The sequence below is a fragment of the Spea bombifrons genome, chromosome 9, assembly GCF_027358695.1.
Source record: "Spea bombifrons isolate aSpeBom1 chromosome 9, aSpeBom1.2.pri, whole genome shotgun sequence".
NCBI lineage: Eukaryota > Metazoa > Chordata > Amphibia > Anura > Pelobatidae > Spea > Spea bombifrons.
This window is the reverse complement of record NC_071095.1, coordinates 18109489-18117849: the sequence shown is the minus strand read 5'-3', so window position 1 is coordinate 18117849 and position 8361 is coordinate 18109489. Positions and strand designations below refer to the sequence as shown.

Here is an 8361-nt window from a genome sequence, read left to right as displayed (position 1 = left end):
GGATTGTCCTGCCTGTAAAGGGAGGCGAAAACTGGTAATTTCCTGTTTTGTCTGGTCGCCATAAGGTCTATATCTGGTAGGCCGAATCTTTGAACTAGGAGAGAAAAAATGCTCTTGTCCAGGGACCAGTTTGCTTGGGAGCAACGAGATCTGCTGAGATCGTCTGCCAGACTGTTGTCTACTCCTTTGATATGTGTCGCTGCTAAATCCTCCAGGTTTCTTTGGGCCCAGCGCATGAGATGGTCTGAAAGGTCCTGTAGTCTTGGAATTCGGGTGCCACCCTGTCTGTTTATATATGAGACTGTGGTGGCATTGTCGGACTGGATTCTCACAGCTTTCCCCCGTAATCTTGGACCGAAGGTCTTGAGTGCCAGGAACACAGCTTTCAGTTCCCGAAAGTTTGATGATTGGGCTTGATCGATTAAGGACCAGCTGCCCTGACTGCAGAGGTCGAGTAGATGAGCTCCCCAGCCTACCTTGGAGGCATCTGTGGTGAGGGTGACCCAATGACGTGGTAGAAAAGATCGCCCTTGGGTGAGGCGCCCCTTCGCTTTCCACCAATTCAGCCGGAGTAAAACCTCCCTGGATACCGTGAAGGTAACATCTAGATCCTCCGGTCTCCTGGACCACTGTTGTAGGATGTCCCACTGCAGGGGTCTCAACTGTGCTTTGGACCAGCTTACTGCCGGAATACACGCTGTAAGACTGCCCAGGATACTCATAGCCAACCTGAAGGGAAGGGTTGGATTTTGTTGCAGAAAGGAAACCTGATTCTTTATCTTCTTGATCTTGGAGCGCGGGAGATAAAGTCTCGAAGAGACAGAATCCACTATGAGCCCCAGAAACTGGATCTTCTTAGTTGGAATCAGGTTGGACTTTTTGTGATTTATGATCCAGCCGTGTTCCCCCAAGCATCGGGTCGTAAAGCTGAGATGTGCCCGGAGCTCCTGAGAAGAACTTGCTTTTAGCAGCCAATCTTCTAGATAAGGGACAACTGTGATCCCCTCTTTCCGTAAAGCTGCTGCAATAGGAGTTAAAAGCTTTGTGAAGATCCGAGGAGCTGACGACAGGCCAAAAGGGAGAGCAGTAAACTGGAAATGACGAACTCTTGTCCCGACTCTTATGGCAAACCTGAGATATTTCCTGGAGGCTATGGCGATAGGCACATGGAGATAGGCATCTTTTAGGTCTAACGTAACCATAAAGTCCCCTTGTCTCAACAGGCGGGTAACCGTGAGAATGGATTCCATTCTGAAGTGACGGTAAGGAATACACGCATTGACACTCTTTAAATCCAGAATTGGACGGAAGGACCCATCCGGCTTTGAGACCAGGAAGAGACGGGAATAAACTCCCTGAAACTCCTGATTCTTTGGAACAGGCTCTATGACACCCTTTTTTAGAAGGGTAAGGCTTTCGTCAAACAGTGCTGAGTTCTTCACCTGAGAGGGGTAAAACGAAATCAGGAACAGAGGACGAGGAAAACTGGAAAACTTTATCCTGTACCCGTCCGCAATGATTCTGAGGACCCAGGAATTGTTTGTGGTTTGTCTCCATTTTGGTAGGAACCATTGCAGACGACCTCCAACACCGTCAGAACTTCCTACCCTCTGGTTTCTTAGGGTGTTCCAGAAATTTTCTCTCGTGTTGTTTACGAAAGGCTTGAGTCTTGAAAACTGGTTGAAAAGGCCTGGAAGGTCTATACTGGTATCGTTTGTTCCATCTGCTTTTCCTATCCTGAGGAAGTGCCTTTTTAGTATCAGACATGTGTCTGATCAGTTCCTCCAAGGAAGAACCGAATAGCTTGGTTCTTTCAAAGGGCAGATCGCATAGAGTAGATTTGGAGGCAGTATCTGCTGCCCAGGAACGTAGCCATAATGCCCTTCTGGCAACGGAAGACAAACCCATGTTACGGGCTGAAAGCTTAAGGCCCTCTTCTGCAGCTTCCAGCAGGAAGCTATTAGCCAGTCTCAGGTTTTTAATTAGTTTAGACAAACCTTCATCCATAGATTCTGAAAGACTGCCCTCTAAGGACTGCAACCAGACACCTTGCGCTTTAGCCACAGATGCGCTAGACAACGCCACTTTACACTGGAACCCAGATGATTGGTAAACCCGTCTGCAAGACGTTTCTGCCCTCTTATCCATAGGATCCTTAAGACCAGCCACTTCACTAATGGGAATGGTTGTACGTTTGGAAAGCTGGGCTATCTGGACGTCTACTTTAGGGATAACTTCCCATTTTTCATCGCCTTGAAGGTGAAAAAGCTGCTTAGAGTGCTTTGATATAAAGGCTCTTTTGCCTGGATTATTCCACTCTCTATACATGAGATTCTGCATGTGAGATTACAGGCAACCCTTTGGGGTGCGCTGACAGGTCTGAATCCTGAAAAAGCCATGAGACTTCCTTAACAAATTTACGCAGCTCCTGTGGAGGAAAATTGGTCTCATCCTCTGACTCTTCACTGGATGAAGCTGAATAGGATGAACTAGAAACCTCTCCAGAGGATAAATCAGAATGAGGGGATGATACCCTCTTACGTTTGTGGGATTTAAGTTTAACGGGTTCCACAGGTATAGCTGCTGCTGCCTTAAACGTTTCAAATGTTTGCGCCAGGTTGTCCTGGAACCAACCTAAAAAAGACTGCATGTCTTTTTGTTTTTCTTTTGCCAAACTCTCAGCGGAGCAGGCATTGCAAAATTTCTTCTTACAACCATCCGGCAACGGAGTGGCACATTCAGTGCACGATAAATGTTTGGTTTTAACCACAGCCTTTTTTGGAGCAGGTGTAAAGGATTTCTCTTTATCCGGCTTATCTGGTGAAACCGGACCAGACATCTAATATAAAACACAAAAAAAATTTTTAGTAGAAAAAATACAGGGCAGAGGATTTGACGGGGTAAGATTAACCAAATCCTACCTTACAACTCCTCAATCCGTGTGGGGGGGGCTGGTGACACGGAAATCCCAGTGTTGACAAGCTCCTCTGCTGTCAGACTGGGCAGCACAGCTATATATATGCGAAAACCAGTTAGTTTTCGCGCCCTGAACAAGAGAAACTGAATCACGCATGCTCAATAGCGTGTCAGTACTCTTGGTGGAACGCAGCGCCCTCTGGCGTGCATTCCACCGCTGTGCGCATGCTCCAAATTCTGCCGGCATAAGAGCGCGGCGTCTAAACGGCTCCGTAACGTCCGCCGATGCGGACGTTACTCCTCGCTCTGCTCACCACCCGGGGAGCAATCGGAGGGAACCCCCGGACACAACCCGTGTGCCCCACCAACGAAAAAGAAACAAGGAACAAGGTCCGTCCCTGACAAGGGACAAGGAAGAAACTGGAGGTATGAGGGTTGCCGGGTCTCTTATAGGGAGGAGTAGGAGGGGTTAGGAGGTATCTTAACCTCTTCGGTTCTAGGTCCTTGTCCCAGGAAGAGCGACACCCCGTGGTACTGACACTACACGACGGGAAAACAATTTACGTCATGTCAATCAAATGAGTGACCAAATTAAATTGTTAATGGAGCAAATGACTAAGTTAAGTCAAACTATGGCTACAGTGACCACCGATCCTTTTTTAGGGGTAGGTCCTGCTACGATGCCAGCTCCTCCGCAATAGATCATAGCATAGTTAAAGCCTACGTGGCAGTACAGCAAAGGTTATCAGATCATAGAATTCCTAACCCTGTTTTACTTGCAGAGCCTCACCATCTATCAAATGATTGTCTTAATGATGATAAAACCTATGTGGTCCCTCCACTTCTGGCTAGGGGACATGTCTGGAACTTTTTCTTCTATATTGCAGTCAGACCAAATGGGTCCTCAAGTTAACGAGTCTTTAAAAGCGCCTAGTTCCCAGGAACCGGCCCTGAAGGCGTTAACCGATGAGATGCCGACCGCTAGTAACAGCTTGAATGCTCGAGACGTTCATGAGAAGGAAGAACTAGTGGGTAAGAATGTGCATACATCAGTACAGGTTGGAACTACTGCTGTGACAGGTAACGTATGGAAGACAAGTGATATGCTGACACATTCTAAATTCTTATGTGAACTAGAAGAACATGACGGAAGATATTATGTTTCTGAAAATATACAGGATTCATTACCACAACCCTTCATGGGATTAATTGACACTGGGTCACAGGCGACTATATTGTCAAATGTGTACTTTCAACAGGTAATGGAGTTAGCCGCAGAAAAGCCGAAGCTAAGAGACTTTCCAAATACTGAGCGTTGGAGGTAATTTCCTTCATGTCATTGGTTCTACCTGGTTAAAGTTTACTATAGGTAGTAAGACCTTGAGACACCCGGTAATAGTGGTAAATCTCCCCTATGACCGATTGATTTTGGGTATAGATTTACTCAGATAGTGTGAATGGGATTGTATGGTCACAAGCTAAAGTACCCATTCCATATGATATGCCCCATCAGCAATCCAGGCGTAATTGCCATGTGATTGAGGAAAGGCCGGACTCGATTGCAATTCATTTTAGGAATAGTCAGTCATCTGGTTACAGGTTAATGATTTTATGTCCCCTGCAGACAATCATTCCATAAAAGTTCAGCCGGATCCGAAATGTCTCTCTGGAGGGCGATGTTTTAACCATTTCTCTTCACAGAGATTATGTGGAGTCTGTGGAGTCAGCAGGTCATGTGCAATTCCTTGATATAATTGAAAGGGTTGATAACAATTAATTTTTTTCTTTTCAAGTGAATGAACTTGGAGAGTGAAAACAGCTATATTAGCAAGAGTCTGTTAAAATCAGATCGCTAATCCTAAAGTGATCCGGTATCTTTCTCCCCAAGTCAGGTGGATCCATAATCTGGACGGCGAATCGGATAGCCATAATATTATTGCAAAGTGTTTATTATCCATTTCTATCGGAAACAAGACAGCCAAACATCTGTTTCTGGTGTTAGACTAACCTCGTTACCAGGTTTATGTGGGCAATGATGTCATACATCGCTTTGCTATCCATCTGATTCATTTTAATCTTTGGACCAGGTTAAAAGCCGATCCTCGTGAATTTCAGGATGAAGCACTGAAATCGGCACAGTTATTGCCATATGCAGTCAGTATTCAAGTTCCTGGAGATGTTACCATTCCCCAAGGGAGTATTAACTGTCTTCTACCCATACAGGTTAAGAGAGGCCAGAGATTGAGACATCCCAATGCATTCATCTGCTTATCCAACTGGATGCAGCAGCTCGGTCTCATGGTAACACCCACACCAATGGTAAATATTCGTCAAAACCCTATTTGTGATGTTAGAAACAACATCACACCTCATAAGATTACCTTATCCAAAGGTACTGCTGTAGGTTTGGCATTGGATTCAGAATATTATACTTTTGGGTTCCAAAATCATGTTATAGGTCTCATTCCTGAAGAATACTTAACAGAAGAACAAATAGTGGAACAAACGTTTTATTCTATTCCGGAAGGTTTATTCACTATACAGTCTATCTATCCTTTCAGTATAGGTGCAGGTTTGAAGAATCCTCCGTTGTCTTTGACCACCTAATCGATGAACAGAAGTTACAAGAATATTATGACCAAAAGAAAATCAATCCACCTGGAGAGGATCTAACCTCTAAACTGGCGGAATCCTTTGAAATAGGTCAACCTGAAGTTTTTCCTGGATTTCAGGAAAGGGTGGAAGAACAGATATCCATGGCTGATGCTTGCTCTAATGACAATGAACAGCTAAGGGAAATCCTAATGGAGTTCCAAGAGATCTTTGCCAAAGATTCTTATGATTGTGGTTTTACTAACCTCCATGTCGCTAGGATCCAGACTGATCCTGATCTACCACCCGTATGTATCAAGCAATGCAGACTTCATTTAGTGTCCTATGATGCGCTACAGGATATCATGTGGAATTTAAAGGACCGGGGCATTATCCGTTCGATGCACAGTTCGTATAATAACCCCATCCTAGGAATTCTGATTTAAGACAGTTAAATAAACGTGTATATGTCTGGCTGGCCTGTACCCTACATAGACCAATACTTGGTACAAACTTGGTACAAATGCAAGGATCCATTATATTCACTGGGATACCTTTACATTTGGAAAACTGCAGTATACTTGGACCCGGATGCCTTTTGGTTACATAAATTCTGGTCATGAATTTGCTGTATTCATGCATAAAGTTATGCCTGATGCATTTGAAAGGGGAACCTCGGCCTATGTGGATGATAATTTACTCAAAAGTACTTCTTTTTATAAACATATTCTGGAGATCTGACATGTTCTTAATCATTTAAGAGAGGCAGGAGTTCAACTTTCATTACAGAAAGCCCAATGGTGTCGCACCAAGGTCATCTTCCTCGGACACGAGATAACTTCTGAAGGGTTAACTCCACAGAAGAAGAAAGTTGAAGCCGTTCTAAATATTAAAACTCCTACCAATGTCAAGGAATTAGGATCGTTCCTAGGAATGATTAATTACTCCCGTAAGTTTATTGATAACTATGCAGAAATAACACCACCTCTTTTACAGCTGCTTAAGAAAGACGTGAGTTGGAAGTGGGGGGAGGCCCAGGACAAAGCCATAGCTGAGCCGAGGAGAAAACTCACTCAGGCACCCTGTTTGGCATATCCGGAGGGAAAACAGGATTTACTAAATTATGCATAAGTGCAGTTTTGTATCAAAAACAGGATAATCTGAACAAGGTAACCAAATGCTGAGAAGTAACAATAAACCTGTGAAGCATGGTAAGCTGTTTTGTAAGATTGATGGACTGGTACACAAACATGGTTTGACCATTTGCTGGAAGAAAACCAAAGGCCATTCTAAGATACAAAGTATCGATAAAAAAGGTAATGATTTGGCCGATTCATTAGCAAAACAGGCAGCCATCAATGGAGAACTTTTTAACATTGATGATCTTACTGGATCAATTTATATTGAAGCCATAACTAGACAACAAGCTAGAAATGAAGTGGACCTTAATATTGCACAATGGAGTCAAGAATTTCCCAATGAGGATCTAATCACCAGTCAAAAGAACTACCCCGTTATTGGTCGGTTTTATGAGTATATAAAAGATCCTATTGCCAATCCTATCACTGACGATGATTGTAAAAATAACGAAGACTTGCGAATCTTAATGAGATATAAAGTCCAATTCAATTTGATGGATGGGTTGCTGATCCAAACATGGCATACAACGATGGGTAGTTCCTACCGATTTTAGAGGTTTAATGTTGCAACATGCGCATGATGCACCTACTTCTGGTCATCGTGGGGATAAGATCATCTACGAGATACTGCATGATTATGCCTATTGGCCACATATGCTAAGAGATGTGCAAACTTATAGTCGAGGATGTTTGATTGCTCTACCTTGGTCCGACATACAAATCGATTTCATCGGACCTGTAACTAGATCCTCAAGAGGTAACAAGTATTGACAAGATTTCACCAGTAGCCTATAGGATCAAGATTCCTAAAGAGGGTGATTTTGTTGAAAAAATGGGTTCATATTAACCAATTGTGTGCTTGTCATCCTAGATCTCAGTTAAGAATTATAGATAATGATTCTGAGATAGAAGAATGAACATCTGTTTGGAATCAGAAGATCTAAATCAACAATGTGGTATCGTATACAATCCAAAATGTGCTGTTATATCATGCGATCATGTGTATCCATGTCATTAACCATTTCCATACCATCCTGCAACTGCATTAATATTGATAGATATGTCAACTGATTAAAAGTATGTATACTTTTCTTTTTGAATTCTAAGATAAGGATGCCAAATTGTGTTCTGGATTTCTTTGCTGAAAGATGTCTAAGAAGGATGTGGCAATCCATCTGGATCGTACCGTTACTGTGTCACGAGATGCGGATGGAACCGATTGCAGAGCTTGGACCATCCTCTGGCATCACGGATCCAAGACTCCTCGATTTATTCTTGCAGAAAACGTGCTTAGACTCGAAGATCTCTGTCGAAAAAGAGCACAGAGACGCGTTCAAGAAATTTTGGAACAAGCCAGGAAGCCGTTTGTATCGAGCTCCATTACAATGAGTAATCGAGCTAAAAGATTCCTTGTTGCTTTCATTGTTGCCTTGGTATGTACAGCCAAAGCTGCCGTTGTTGCAACCGGTATGTCTGCTGCAAATTCTGTTTCTGTTCAGACTTTGGAGAATGAAATTCGAGGTTTAAAAGGAGAAATCAATGCTATTTATTGGGAAATGGAACGACAACGAGAGTATCTAGTAGATTTAATGGTTATGGTAAACCACGAACATGCTTTCTAAATTAATCTCTCACTCCATAAATCTGCACCAAAGATTTTTTTGTTTATGCATGATCATTTTTGGATGAAGTGCAATCTGGAATGACTGATTTG

General features: G+C 43.2%; 1 long non-coding RNA gene across 1 annotated transcript; it reads right to left on the bottom strand.

Moving 5' to 3' along the window:
* Window positions 1–2701: 2701 nt before the first annotated feature.
* LOC128504992 (uncharacterized) lies at window positions 2702–3287 on the bottom strand. Its single transcript, XR_008355519.1, has 2 exons — window positions 2922–3287; window positions 2702–2839 (listed from the first exon to the last, which is right to left on the bottom strand). It is a non-coding gene; the product is annotated as an uncharacterized LOC128504992 (long non-coding RNA).
* Window positions 3288–8361: the final 5074 nt, after the last annotated feature.